Raw genomic sequence first — 16,147 nt, forward strand, 5'->3', positions numbered from 1 at the left:
TCTTGTCACTCCGCTGGGACCAGTCCACCACTGTTGATGCAGTATGTGAACTGGAGGCCCCTTGGTTATCCTCAGGGTTGATATTAGATCAATTCAGGCCACTCTCCCAGGAGGAGGTAGACAGGGTCCTGCATGCTCTGAAATCTACCACATGCCCACTGGACCGATGCCCATCATGGCTGATGAAAACTGGCGGTGCTGGGATTCAGGTCTCATTTGCTGACATTATTAATCTTTCCCCATTTTCAATACCCCATTTCTTCTTTCTGTAGCTCCTGACAGTTCGGGTTGGTAAGGGGTTTGTAATTTCTGCTGGATGCCTAGGGCTTTGAGGACTTGGCTCATCACTGCCCCAGTGAAATGTGTCCCATGATCTGAATGTTAATGGGAGCCCCCAGTGCAGTTTGACATGGAGAAGGTGCTTGTCCACTGTCATGGCATAATGCCCACTCATTAAATAGACATAAAATTAACAAGACAATATTCATATTCATCACTTTAGACAACTGAATGAAATCCATTTTTAAGTTCAGAAACGATCACTAGGTGGTGATCTAGCAGCTTTGTCCATCTTTACATGTTTGTCTGGATTGTGTTGTTGGCAGATTGGGCAAGCTGTACAGTATTGCTGCACCAATAAAGGCAAATTTGGGGCAAACCAAGTTTGATTTGCCAGGGCTACAACCCCCCCCCCACCTTTTGTCTGCATATCCAATGGAGTAGAATATGCAGACAAAGTAGAGAAGAAGGATTTTTGGTGCAATAAGTCTGGCTGGAACTGTTTCTCCATAGTCCATTGGGCTGCAGACCACACCCTGCCTTACTCCAGGTGTTTTTTTCAGATTCTGGGGCAGAGTTCTGAATGAAAAGCAGCTCCTGAAAGGAACACTGTGGAACAGATGCAATAGAAATGTGAAGGGGGAACATGTGGCGGTCTGAAGTGAAGATCACGCAGCCAGTCTGGCAGCAGTGTCTGCCAGCATATTACCTTTTGCAACTTCAGAATCAAGGGGGGGGGGCATGGTCTTTATATTTTACTACAGCAAGAACAGAAGGCAAAAGGAGTACATGTAAAGGAGCATAAACATAGTGAACATTTCTGAGTGGAGTGCTGGTGGCCGTGAGGAACCCTGCTGTTTCCATAGCATTCCAAAATCAGGCACACAATTGAAGGTATATCTGCAGTCGGTAGATGATAACAGAGACAGTGGCAGTTAAGTGACAAACTCTGGTTAGGGTTCTTAATTCAGTGAACTGGATAGAGAAAAAATTAGGGAGAGGGGCAGATTCAAGAACCTTGAAAGCAGTAGTGAAGGCATATCCAGGACAGAAGTCCCAAATTTCATTGCACAGACAGGTGGTGGTGGTGGAGGAAATTGCCGTCAAGTCATAGCTGATTTATGGCAACCCCTGTTGGGATTTTCAAGGCAAGGATTAACAGAAGTATTTTGTCATTGCCTGACTCTGCGACCCTGATCTTAGTTGGAGATCTCCCATCCAGTTACTAACCAAGACTGACCCTGCTTAGCTTCCAAGAGCTGACAAGATTTTACTTGCTGGGGCTAAACAGGTCAGGGCTGCATGGCAGGAGCCACCTATATCAGGGGTAGTGAGCGGGTAGTCCTGGAGACCTGTTTGGGGAGCTAAAATTCAGTGAGGGCAATGTAGTCATATGGCTCTCTATCGAATGGAAATAGGAAGAGAGTGGCAAGATTCAGCATAGAGTGATGTGAGCAGTTGCTAAAAGAAATAATTCATATTAGTTAACCATTGCAAACATTGGAAAGGTGTATTGTCGAAAGGTGCTGAGTCTTTGTTTGCAGGAGGAGGGCTGAGACCACGTATGGAACATGAAGAAACAATAGAGAAGACAGAATCAAATTTTCTGATTGCTTCATCAGGAGGGTTGCAGTTTCTACTGAATGCAAGCATGGTGGAAAGGCTTGTACCACTGATCCGGAGTAGTGGAGAAATTAGCAAGTGGTCAGTGCGTATCCCCATGTTGCTGGGTCAAACATCAAGTGCAAAACCTTCACTCTCATGGAAGAAGAAATGGAAGGAATAGTTAGATAGCCCAAGGGCAGGAGCTTATTAGTCTGGCCACATCAACATAGAATGACTTCCCTTTTCCATATATTGTTATTTCAAGCACCACATAACCATACCTTCATCTAGTTTTGAGGTAGATATGGGCTGTGTGTTTTATCATAGACTTTTCTGTGGCAATTCATGAGAGCTCTGCTGTTATGAAGAAGGTTATCTAGTTAAAGCACACATGGACATGGCACGTATATTCCGAGAGACAGCTTTTTAAAACAATATTGCTCTGCAGTTTGAGTAGAACCATCATAATAAGATTTAATTATCTTTACTTTAGATGATGTACTGCTATCAAAGAAGTAAAATTCATTTAAAAAACTAAGTGGTATGAAGTAACAGCAGAGATACTGTATTGACATTTAACAAATCAGAAAAATGTGTCCTGGGACTCAAATTGTACTTTTGTGACTAGTGATTTACTATTTAGATATTTCTTTAGATCCTATTTGAATGATATTTAGGTTTGTGGGTCCTTCCTCCGGGAGTGGCTAAAAACTAGGAGTGATCCTCAGTGTCATGTGTTGCATCTCCCATGCAAACTATAACAGGGAGAAGTGAGTAAATTAACTGTGAACCTTTTGGAGTATTGCAGTCAGTCTTTGAAACTCACCTAAGTTCTAAGAACATTTTGGCAGATGAACTGCCTATCTAGCACATGCCCAAAGAATGTACTAAAATTTTTTGTGAAATGTTGCCCGTTTTGATCGGGAAGTAGTGGTGCTTCAGTTTACTGTCTCCCACTACTCATGCAAGCATTTGCAGCACGCAGCTCCTTGCTGTCTAAAGTTTTCCTTATTTTCCCCTCTCTAGTCATCTTGCATGCTGGAATAGTCTTCCCCTCCTTCAGGTCATACCAGTTTAAACATCCTTGTCATCTTTTGTTTAGACATGGGCATGAAACGGAAAAAACCCAAAATGAGAGGTTTCATGTTTCGTCAGTTTTCACAAACCGTGAACCACGGATTTTCACGAAATTGACCCGTTCACAAAACGATTGTCAGTTTTGTGATTAGTCAAAACCAGAGGTATTTCAACGGTCCCCTTCACCCAGAGAGATGCCAAACTCGCAGGGAGACTTCAGCAGGTTCTCCTCCACCCACTCTCCAGTTTGGCCAAGATGCAATATGTTGACCGGGAGGAAAGTACTTCCAGAGTTTGACTGAAATAGGGACTGGGAGTTGCTGGGTCAGACTCAGGAGGAGGATGAAGGATTACCAACTGTGGTGTGGAGTTGGGCTGGGAAGACGGAGTGAGGGGTGAACTCAACTGCAGGCAGGGACAGTCGTAAGAGTTTGGGATGTGGACTGGAGGAGCTGGATGTTTCTCCAAAACCTTCCCATTCATCCTGACTGAGATGTGCCCTAAGGGATGCCCACAACATCTGGAATGTAGGTTTTGTCAGTGGCCCCTCCTCCTCCTGGGCCTGGGAGGCAGCCGACATTCTGGACAGCCTCCGTTCTGTCCCCCTTCCGTGCCATGGGCTTGAGGGTGGCCTGCAGTGCCCCCTTGGGCCCTAAGGGGCGCCTACGACGTCTGACATGTGGGTTTTGTCAGTGGCCACCGCCTCCTCACGGGCCTGGGAGGTGGTCAATGCTCCAGACCACCTCCCTTCTGCCCCCCCACCATGGATGGACGCCTCCCCCTCTTTGGGGGGGTACTGTAAGTCCCACTCTTGGGGACGGCTGCTGACAAAACCCACCTGCTGGACATGGCAGGACTGAATGGACGGGGATTGGGGGATAGTACTTTACTGGATGGATGGACGGACAGATGTCTCCCCCTCTCTGTGGGGAAGTCGCTCTACAATGGAAGGGACGGATGTCTCCCCCTCTTTGGGAGGAGGGTTCTATAAGACCCAATCTTGGTGACGGCTGCCTACAAAACCCACTTGACAGCCATGGTAGCACTGGCGGATGCCTCCCTGCAGGTCAGGGAGGGAGAGACTATGTACCCCAGATAGAAACAACAGGGCAGCATGGCTGAATTAATGCCTGCCCCTTGTGCTGAGGTGCAGAGGTTGCTGACCAAAACCACTTGCCAGATGTGGTGGGACTCCCCTGGGGGTGAATTCTGAATGCCTGGGGGAGACCACTTCTCTCACCCCGGTACGTGCATGGGAGGGTGGGACGGATGGAAAGACAGATGCCTCCAGCGTTTGGGGGCAGAGAGCTCTAAACCACCACACACAGACACCTCGTCAGGTGGCACTGGTGCTCAAATGTAAATAAAAGAAAACAAAATCAAGTGTGAGACCTCAGCAGAGGAACCCACAAAGCTGTGCCACATAGTCAGGCAGTGGCCCTGAGACTGGGGAGGGAGGGAACAGAGCTCCCAAACACCGTTCAGAAACCTTCACGTGCACGGATTGGATGGATGTCTCCCCCTTTTGGGGAAGGTTGTTATTAACTCCCCAAGGCATGAAAGTTAAGGAACAGCCGCTGACAAAACCCACCTGCTGGACATGGCAGAACCGACAGGACCCCTGCCCTGGGGCTTGTAGGGGAAGAAACAGTCCCCTGGACAGAGTGGATCATGCAGTGCCTGTCTCAGCAGTACATATGCCCCTGCAAAGGAGCGGTGGCTCCTGCCGTACATGGCGGCACTTCCCTTGGGGGGAGGAAACTTTAAATGCCCGGGGGGCATCTCCCTTCACCCTGGCCATGCATGGGTGGGTGGGACAGATGGATGCCTCCCCCTTGGGGGGAAGAAACTCTAAATGTCCGGGGGAGGCAGTCTCCCCTTACCCCAGGATGTGCATGGGTGGGTGGGACAGATGGACGCCTCCCCCTTCGTGGGAGGATGAGGACACAACTGATCACCTCTGCTCCTACAATACCCTGGGACAAGTCATTCTCTCGATCCACGGGCTGGATGGATGCCTAGCCTTGGAGGATGAGGACACCACCGATCTCCTCTGCTCCCTGGGACAGGTCATCCCCTTGATCCACTAGGAGCACACATGACCCTGCAAAGGAGCGGCGGCTTCCAAGAGAACCTACCCCCTGTACGTGGCAGCACCCCTTCGGGAGCCACCCCTCTTTTTTCTTTGGCAGCACACGATCAAGACTTCATGACCCCCTCCCCCCGAGAGGACGATCTCCATCACAGACCTGCGCACTGTGAGACCTCAGGCGAGGAACTCACTTAGCTTTGTCCCAGAGCCAGGCAGTGGACCCGAGAACGGCCAAAGCCACCACACAGACACCTTGCCGTAGACGGAATAGATGGATGGACAGACGTCTCCCCCTTTGGGAGAGGAAACTCTAAATGCCCGGGGGGATGTCTCCTCTCACCCTGGGACATGCATGGGTGGGCCGGACAGATGGACAGGTGCCTCCCCCTTGGGGGGAGGAAATTCTAAATGCCCAGAGTGGTCCATCTCCCTTACCCCAGCACCGTAGAGCAATGCAACGGAATCATGCCTGCTGGTCACACCTTTCCAGGTGGCACTGGTTCTCCAAATAAGGACTCTGGTCGCATGGATACCACAGAGTAGCACAGCTGAACTATGCTCTTCCCCCATGCTGAGCTGCGTGGCTACCAGTGCCGACAGAACCCATCCTCCAGACATGGCAGCACCGACGGATGCCCTCCACACCCTCTCAAGAGGGACCAGTGTTCAAAATAAGACTCCACCTCCCGCCAGTAAAACCCGCCAGTTGGAGTTGGCGGCATTGACGGATGCCTCCCACTCTGGTTTGTGGCAGTTCCTACCGCAGCACACAATTGAAACAGACCTCCCACCACCACGAAGAGATATTTGACAGTACTACAGAATGACTGACACGGTCTTCCCCCTCAAGGATGTGTGAGTGGCCTAGACAGAGCCTGACAGTGGACCGCTTTACTTTAGGCGCAGGAGGGACATAGCCCACAGACCCCTTACAATTAAGGACAGGTGCTCCAAGAAAGAATATCAGTCTTGTGAGCCCTCGGGCAAGGATCCCTATCAGCTTTGCCCCAGAGCCAGGCGGTAGCCCGAGACCAGTGCCCAAACAGCATACAGACCCCTTGCTGTTCGAGAGCACAGGTGCTCAAAGAAAGAGAAAGGAGAAACAAAAACAAAAGATAGTCCCGCGTGAGCCTCCAGGGGAGGTGCCCACATTCAGTTTTGCCCCAGAGCCAGGTAGTGGCCCTGAGACCAGCGCCCAAACAGCGCACAGAGACAGGTGCTGAAAGCAAGCGTAAGGAGGAACAAAACCAAACTGGTTGTCCTGTGATTTCCCCCTGCAGAGGTGCCCACTCAGCTTTGACCTAGAGCCCCCCAACAAATCAGCAGTAACACTCAGACACCTTCCCATGTGGGGAAAAGGGCAGAAAACAAGAGTGAAGGAGTAAATAAAACAAAAAAGTGGGCGACCGAGACCTTGCAACAGGAGCTCAGGAGGAAGCTTTTCCCTGGAGCCTGGCGGTAGGCGGGCAGATACACATTGATCTGGGTCGGCTCAGGGCCCAGACAAGTCCAGGTCCAGGGAGGGGTACACAAGCAGGGGGAGGTTGACCTTAATAAAGGACAACATATCCACCGGGTCTGGGTGTAGAAGTGCACGGCGGGGATGGAGAAAGTGGGAGAATACCCGCTCGTTCTGGACACTGGTGGGAGAGCAGGAGAGGATGTTAGTGACCATGATGGAAAGATCTGGCCAGATGGCAAATTTTCATGCCCAGTACTCCAGGGGGTTGGTGTGGGGAGGGGCTCGGCGGGCTCGGCAAGGTACTCTCGCACCATGGCCCCCATGGAGTCCTCCGCCCTGACAGATGCACCAACCTTGCCTGCGTCAACTGTGCAGCCCACTGTGTATGACCAGAGGTCCCTGTTGGGAGGGCTCTCATGGCTGGGGATGGCTGGCTCGTTTACAGCCTCCTGCTCCTCCTTCTCCTCCACCCCCCCACCGCACCCTCAATCCTCTGTCCCCCTTTGTGTGCCTGATACCTGCGCACCGCTCTGTGCAGGACCTTCTTCCAGTCCTGCAGCTGGCTGTCCTGCATGGCGCTGCTGCCCTTTATCCGGGGGTCACATATGCAGGCCAGTCTGTACAGCTGCTCTTGGCAGAGAGCATGCAAGCAGGTGGCTATGCCCGCCTGCAACCTCCTGACCAAGTCCCTGACCTGGGGGGCCAGATCATCGTCATTCTCCAGCTCGTCGACCAGCACCCAGTCCAGCCTGTAGATCAACGGATGACCTGTCCCAGGCTGAACTGGTATGAGCATAGATCAGTGGCATCTTTAAAGGGCTTAAGGACACGGACCATCTGGGAGAGGGCCAACTAGTCTGCATAGCTGATGCTGATCTTCTCTCCCTCCCGTATAATAGCCATGGATGACATGATGTCCTGGACCGGGTTTTTTTTCTCCACCAGACGGCAAACCATGTCATAGGTAGAGTTCCAGGAGCAAAGAAAATCCCGTGTAAACTTACTAATAAAAAATAAAAAATAAAAATTAATATATCAATCAAAGTACAAGTATAAGGTATTTAATCACAATTCACAACAACTTAAATCCACAGTAGGTGGAGTTTCAGCTGGTGGGCATGTCCTGGTAGAGGTAGTGCTCGGGATTGCCCCTCCCCCTGCTGTCCAACAGGTCACGCATGGACAACGTTGCTTAGTCCCTGGAGGCCTTGATCTTGCTACCTAGCCCAAGAGCATCCACCATGACCAGGTGCAGCTTATGTCAGGCGGACAAGGCCATTGAGGGATGCCTCTCTAAGGGCTGCCAGCATGTTGCTTCCTGCATCGGAGACCGTGATGCCATGGACAAAATCACCCCTGGGTGCCCACTCCCTCAGCCCAGTCTTGATTATGGTGGCAATGTTTTTCCCTGTGTGATCTTCATCCATCCCCCTTGCCTGGAGCACGACCACTCTGTACTCCGGCTGCAAGGGCAGCACCTCACCCTGTGGCCCCGGTGTTTCCCTGGGGCAGCAGAGGTCCTCCGATTGCCATCAGTGGCAGTGAGGGCAAGATAGCCATGATGGCAGCCGCTCCACATATCTGCCATGAAGTGCACAGTCTGACCTGTGGCATGTGACAGCTCCCAAGCAACCATGTCTCACACACTGCGGTAGAGAGCGGGAATGACTCGCCGGCCAATGATCTGCTGCAACGACATTACAAGCCAGGAACCGAAATAATGCAGCAGCTTCCAAAAGCCCACACCGCCCATGATAGACAAAGGGAGTCCTTCCAGGGTAATCGTCTCTGCTACCATAGAAGTGCCCACCTCCTGAGCCCTCCCCCTGACTTTTGAGAGGCCTCATCTTCGACCCCGAGGGGACAACCTCCTGTAAAGTTGCCTGTCTGGATGTTCCACTCCCACCCGCATCATCTTCGGGACAAGGCTTCTTGCTTGGGGTGGACTCCTGTGACCTTCCCCCTTCTTTCTGATCAGGAGCCCTCCTCTTCCGCCCGCCAGATGACTCACATTGCTCCAGAGGCAGCAGGCTCAACTGGTACCTCTGCAGATGCAAGCAGAAAGCTGTTGAAGACAGGTGCAACATGGCCCATGACACCCTTCACAAAACACTGAACTGTAATCAGAATTAGCAAACTGCTAGCTTAATAGGTCAAAGGATTAGTATAGATTCATTTTATTCCTGTCAAATTAGCCACAAAAAGAATATATAGTATGGCAGATTAAAATGCAGTGCACTGAAGCAAAGCAGAATTTGCTGTTCTCCTGCATCTCCAGCCAAGGGAAAACATGAAGTGAGTGATAGTGGTAACAAAAGTAGACATGGGCACGAATCTAAATATGAAGCAATCTTAGTTACGAAATTGGCAGATTTGTGTATCACGAAGCACCGTTTCGTGGGGCCGTGGTTTTCAAGGTTTTCACAAAATTCACAACTTTTTTTGCCTGTTTCGTTTGCTTCGTGAATGTTTCGTGATTGCAGACAGGCTGGCGCTGATCTATTGATTCCCTCGGCAACAATACCACTTACCCTTGATTGGCAGCTCTCCTAGCCATCTGGAGAGCTTCCATTCTGCCCTATACAGCCAGGAGCTGGTGGTCAATCTCCTAGGCAACCATGGAGGTGGACCTTCTGTAGCTTGGGCACCCCAATCTCACCCCTCCAAACCCTGTTAGGCAGGTCTGTCAGCCAACCACAGACCTCCTGTTCTCCTATATGAGAATGCTTTCTATAAAATGCCCCCCTCTCTCTGCCTCATGTCTCAGTCCTGGGAGTCAGAGGAAGAGGGAGGACTGGCAGTTGTTGCTGCGATAGTTGGATTGTGCTTTGGCGGCGGCGGCGGCGGCGGCAGCGGCGGCGACTGCTGCTGCTGCTGCTGCTCAGTGCTGCTTTAAAAGAAACTGAAGAAGAAGCCTCTTTTTAAGCTCTTGGCCTTGCTGTGGGAAGGTTGGGTGAGGGCGCCTGCCCCCGCCCCAGCTTAGTCTCAGGCCTTATCCTGGCTCAGGTCCCTGGGGCCTAGGCCTCCCCTTTTTAAAAATTTGCTTGTCTTTGTGTCTTCTAAATTCTTTCTCTTTTGAGGAGGACTCACTTTAGCTGTTTCTTTGCTTTCTTTGGTTTTATTTCAGGGCCTCTCCCTCAAGGCCAGTCCCAGGCCCACTGTCTGCTGGCTCTGGGGCCTAGCTTTGTGTGGGTTCCTCTCTGAGGTCCCAACTCTCTTCTGCTCTGTTTGCTTTCTCTTTCCTGCTTGCAAGTTACTGTGCACATCTGCTTGGTGCAGCTCACTCCTCTTGTTTTGTGCACCCAAAGCACCTTTTATTTTAAGCATACTTATTTTGAGTTTAGGGGCTCTCCTCCCAAGGCCAGTCCCAGGGCCACTGCCTGCTGGCTCTGGGGCCCAGCTTTATGTGGGTTCCTCTCTGAGGTCCCAACTCTCCTCTGCTCTGTTTGCTTTCTCTCTCTTGCTTGCCATGCACACCTGCTTGGTGTAGCTCACTCCTCTTCTTTTGTGCACCCACTGTGTGCATCTTATTTTTATTTTGTGTGCGGCCCTGTGAGGTGTGGAATGAAGGGCAAGGTGGTCATGGGGGGGGGGAGTGCACAGCTTGTCCTGGTTGCCCATCAGAGCGAAGCAGTACTGGTGGGGGGAGGTCTTGGAGGTGCCAGAGACTGCAATTACAGTAGATCTCCCTGCGGGGACAGTGGAGAAGGCAGAACAGGTCTCACCGCTGGCGGGACTCCAACTGGATCTCCTCAGAATTTCTGAGGAACATGACAAGGGGGAATTGCAGGAGGAATGGCGGGGTTTTGAAGAGACATCCAGCTCCTCCAAATCCCAAACTCTTGGGACTGTCCCTGCCTGCGGTCCGCCCCTCACTCTGTCTTCCAAGTCCTGCGCCACACCGCAGCCAGTAATTCTTTGTCCTCCTCCTGACTTGCCAACTCCAGGTCACCGTTTCAGTCAGGCACTGTGGCAGCACTTCTAGCCCCTTCCCAACAACCCCTGTGTGGTGCGGTGCCATTCCTGAATAATTGTAAATTATTCTTGTGAGTCGCCTTGAGCAGGTTTCTGGACGAGCATCACATAAGTCTTCTATATAAATAATCAGTACCTTTTAAGTATGGACATTGGATACTGTTGTGCAACATAACTTTACGGTTTTCATTTTTGGTATATTTACAGCTCTTCTGTTTAATACATTGCAAGCCAGTGTTTCAGTTTTTATCAACATCTTTCACATGTACTGACATTTTGATAAATTTTGTATCCTTGTATTTAGTCAATTTTGTCTGTCTTGTCATTCTTCCTGAAATGTTGTCATTTTTTAAAAAGCCATTTATGTTCACTCAGTGATATTTTCTCAATTACAAGCTTTTCCGTATTTTCTGTTTGATGGTGTGGTTCATGTTCTCTCTCTCTCTCACACACACACACACCCATCCATACCCATCTGTATCTATAACTGTGTGGGTGTGTATTACAGTTGCAGGATTGTACCACAAGATGTCACTCAAATAGCTGTGGTATAAAGTAGTTGCACAGAATGATAGCTGAGACTGTATATGATTTATACACACTTTATGAGTAAATTTTGAACATGTACACTGCAGCATATTAAGAGACTAAAAAGCATTTAATTGTATTTTAGAATTATGAGATTCTGTTTTTATTTAATCTAAGCAACACTGCTGTAACTAAGTGATGTTTATATAAAGTATCAATGTATTATATGTAATGGGCTTAACTAATGTGGTGTTCTTCAGTGTTATTACAAGGAAGCGTCCTTTTGCTGATGTGGCATAATTTAACATGCCAAAAAATTGGAACTAAGTTAGATCTATTAAATCCAGCACTCTTAATTGTAACCTGATCTGAAGCCAGGAGTGCAATGAAGTATTAGAAGGAAATATCAATAGGTTTACATATAGGCCTAGTATGGAAGTAACACTGCTGTTCTCTTAACTGGTGTTTAGTTATATGTTCACTGGTGTTAACCATGGTTAACACTAAGCTGATTTTCATCTTTAAAAGGCTTTGCATAACCTGGCTACAAGGAAATCTTGGTTAGTGTTAATCAAGTAAGCACCAGTGGACACAATTATAATTTAAGATTAAGGTAATGGGGAGGAACCCCACTGTCTGCTTCTGGTCTGTTAAGCCTGTGAAAGATACGTACAATGTTGTATCTGTACTGCATGTAAGGATCTACCAAGTAACTCTCAAAAAGACTTCACTGCATGAATTAAAGAACTTTATTGATAAGCTACCAATGTCAGGATCTTACTCCATCTTTGCCAGGAATGACGTTTCTCTACAAGTGCAAGACAGATAGAGGATTCTAAGCGTGGACGAATTTCCAAATTCCCACTCCCTGAAGATAATGGTCAGCTAAGTTCAAAAGGAAGCATCTAGACGGGGAAAAAGTAGAGCTGATATATGAAAAGTCTCAAGGTTGTGAGTGTCTATGAAAGCATGCCTTCCCAGGCTAAGGAGAGAGGGGTTTAGGAGAACGTCCAGATAACAGTAGAGACAGTCCCTCCCTTGCATACTTTCACATCATAGTCAAGAAATAGCTTCAGCCTTTAGTTATACCCATAGCATTACAGCACAAATGTTACACAGAGTTTTATAGAATATGACAGATGATGCTAAGTACCTGACACTGCACCAGCCTTGCTGAATTTTATGAAGAACGTGAGGAAGAATGCAGCTCTCTGAAGTTGATCATTATATTCAATTGGCTTTCTTTCATTTCCGATAACCCATTAATCTGTGATAGGGTAAATCAGTCTCTATTTTTAAAAAACATGTTATTTATGGTCTGCCTTTCTCACTGAGACTCTATGTGGATTATGCATTCTAAGATGATATGATCGACAACTGGGACATTCAGTAAACAATACAATAGGATAGTCATTACAGACATTTGAAAAAAGAAACAACATTCAAATACAGGAATACAAAGATGAAACACTGCTGGAACAAAGCAAGCAATTTGATGTGACAATTTAAATGTGGAAACTACCCAGTAGGAGCATATCTACATCAACAGCCAGTACTCAGTAGTATAGTCTACATTCTCTGTCTCCTTATCAACACATCTCTATGAACCATTTCCTTACAACATGGCCTGATTGCTTGGGTAAAAAAAGCCTCCTGAGTAATTCAGTTTTGCATAGTTTGTGGAAAACTGTGAAGGGCTTTGTATGTGATGGCTAAAACATTGAATTGAACCTGCTAACTGATGGATAGCCATTGAGTGACTGTAGAAGGAGAGTAATATGCATGCTCTGCCTAGATCCTAACAATAATCAAGCAGCAGCATTCTGTACCAGCTGAGTTGACTTTGAGTGGTGTATATGTTCCTGTGGCATGAATCGAGGTGGCCTTCTTCCAAGCTAGTCTGATTTTGGAGAAAGTCTTTTTTTTCTTTTGCAGCTGCATTTACTTGCTTCTCTAGGTGCAGTACTGGGTCCGGTATAACTCATAGTCTCTTAACTGAGTCTGTAAGGATCTATGGCACCCCATCAAAAGTGGGAAGCACAGTATTCTCCAAGTTCTCTGCCTTCCCAACCAGCGTCATTTCCATCTTTTCTGGGTTAAATTTCAATTTGTTTGACTTAAGCCATTTGACTGCAACTGCCAGGCAGCAACTCAGTACCCCAGGAGATTTCGATAGTGAGATACAGAACTTGGTATCATCTGCAGGTTGATGACATCTAATTTCATAGCTATGAATTATTTCTCCTAAAGGCTTTACATAGAGATTGGATAACATAGGGCATAAGATTGTGCCTTGTGGAACCCCACAAGATAATTCCCATACTGAAGATAGGTGGTCTTCAATAGCAACTCTTTTAGTCCGCTCCATGAGGAATGATTTTAATCCAGTCCAAGGCACATCCTCTGATACCCACTTCCACCTCAATAGAATGGCATGAACCACTGTGTCTAAGGCAGCAGGTAGATCCATGATGAGCAACAAGGAAGCAAAACTTTTGTCTGTATATTCAGTCCAAGGTCCTCAACTAATGCTGCCATCTCTATCTCTGCCTCCATCCCGTGGCTGGCCTGAAACCATACTGGAAAAGGTCTAGAGATATGAGTTATTGGAGAAGACCTGAAGTTGATCAGCTACAGCTCTCTCAGTCCCTTTGCCCAGAAAGGGCACATCAAAGACTGGATGATAGTTGGATGCATCATTTTGTTTAGGGATGATTTTCAAAGTAGTGGGTGGATAACCACTTCTTTGAGCAGCTGAGGGAATCAGTGACTGTGCTGGACATCAATGGCTTATTTAGTTTTCTACCGTTCAAAAATAATCTTGTTCAGTTTTCTTGGGGTTTTAGAACTCTAAAACTGACATTCAAATCTACATACATATGATATAAATACAGGCAATAATGATGCCTGTTCCATCAAATGATACACAGAAGTGTATCAGTTTTAGCCATCACTGGCTAAAAAAGAGTGGTGGTGGATCTAAAGCAATTCCAGCCTTTGGTCTTTGTTTCTTGAATTCAATATATTATGTGAAGTTGGGAGGTGTGGTTTTAACAGCAAAGTATTTTTATTTTAGTTTGTCATATGTATATGAAAATAGTATTACTTCTTAAAGAAGCCTAAAAATAAGTTTGGATTGAACCTCTTGAGTAGGAAATTCCTAATCTTGCCGTCCACTGCTGAGACTCTCTGTTTTGTATAGTCACTAACGTTACCTCTCTTAGCACATGAAGTAGTAGATTTTATTTATTTTATTTATGTCATTTATAGTCCACCTTTCTCACTGAGACTCAAGGCGGATTACATAGTGTGAGATCAGTACAATCAGTAGCAAGGACAAGGGTAGGCATTTCCATACAGTGTCAAGGACATTTCCATAAACAATGTCATATGGTAGATGAATACATGTTTACAGAGACATAGCATTAGCAAGGATCCAATACAGGGTTGAAGGATTGCTGAAACAGAACATAATCAATTTTAGGATTGACATTAGACAACATGAAGCACAAGCAGTATATACGAATACATATTCAAAGCAACAGATAATATGTAAAACAACATAATGATGGAGCCCATGGTTCCTAACTCATTGGCGAAACATCCTAGACCCTCTCCCTACAATAGAGGATTCATATGGTTGAAGGTGGTCCTTTGGACACCCTGGTCTTTTAAATCCTAAACAGAGTTACACTCTTCTAAGCCTTTCAGTGGACTTAGAAGGGTGTAACTTGTCTTAGGATTGTATGGTTATAATGCAACATGAACTACTTTGAGGAATTTGTGACTTTGTTTTATTGTGTTTTGTTACATTCCATAATAGTTCTCGATAAGCTAAAATCACTTTACAACAAGCAATGTAGTGAAACTGAAAAGGATTTGCCATGTATCATTGTTTGTCGTAGTAGGTTGATAAGATGTATTTTTTTAAGGAAATGACCTTTGATACAGCAGTCATTTTCCTACAGTGAAGGGAGTGGGTTCCTGTTACCTCACAGGTTTTTAACATTGATACCGGTAAGCAGGTTTGATTAGCAGAGTGCTGATTTTTTTTCTTAGAAAAATGGAGCTGGAATCCTCTTTGCTAAGTAAAATCAGTGGGGCTGCTTGCAATGTTAAACACATGCTTGAAAAAGCAGAGACCCTCCAAGTTACCCTGAAACCAGAGCCCAGTGTAGAAGAGAGCAGGATATGCAGTACTTTTGCTGAACAAAGTGAAGAAAACCTTACTTTGTAAGTATCATAGTTTGTAAACTTTTTCTCCTTTTTATAAAGCTGGGAGCCAGACTGACTAATTTATAGCAAGCTGTGAATAATATATAAATTAACCACCTTAGTTGTCCCAGTGTATATGTTGTAAATTGCATCATATTGTGTATTGAAAGATAAATACTCTGCATGATTTACTGAAATGTATATAAGAAGTTTAAATACATGTTGATCAATGTTGACTAAATGAATTTACTTTTTTGTGTCTTATGTTAGAAGTACCAAATAATGTGGTGCATTTCTAATTTTCATAAAAATATTATTTGTAAAGCATAAATTAGAAAAACCTCACAAGCTTTTGTGACTGATATCTTGTGTTACTTTCCTAGTTAATAACAAAATTTATGGAGGAAAAATGTAGCTGAAATCCAAATTTAAGAAGTAGGTATGAGCAAACTAGCCTCCTGCATGTGGCAGAATTTACTCTGAACATAATAATGAAGTGTGTGCTGAAGTGTGCCCAAACTGGCCAGGAATTTAGAAATCATACATCTCATTCTGAATCCTGAGGAGGTAACTGGACATATTTCTCAAGCAGCTGCCACATGGTACATTGCAAATTGCTTTTTAAAATTTGGGGAGGTGCTCTCATAATTAGTTATTGATATGCTAAGCTGATGAAGGAAAAAAGATTAATGAAAATCTTTTGTCTCTAAAGTAACTCTTTTGATCCCATCACTGTTAGTTAAAAAAGAATAGCTACAATTTTTTTCCCAACAGAATTTTTTCACCTTACCTTAGTGAAGCTTGAGTTCTTCTACACCAAAGCTGAAAATCTTTTCTCCCCTTAACTGTGATTAATCTGTCTTCTCCGTCTTTCTGTTAGTATGGTGTACAAGTGTTCAACAGTAAGTGTCTGA

At 46.3% G+C, this 16,147-nt stretch overlaps 1 protein-coding gene across 3 annotated transcripts in view; it reads left to right on the top strand.

Annotated features, from left to right (window-relative positions):
- AP3B1 (adaptor related protein complex 3 subunit beta 1) overlaps positions 1 to 16,147 on the top strand; it is a 306,280-nt gene that overhangs the window by 27,754 nt on the left and 262,379 nt on the right. The gene's annotated exons all lie outside the window — the stretch shown is intronic.

This window comes from Eublepharis macularius, chromosome 8 (assembly GCF_028583425.1).
Source record: "Eublepharis macularius isolate TG4126 chromosome 8, MPM_Emac_v1.0, whole genome shotgun sequence".
Classification (NCBI taxonomy): domain Eukaryota; kingdom Metazoa; phylum Chordata; class Lepidosauria; order Squamata; family Eublepharidae; genus Eublepharis; species Eublepharis macularius.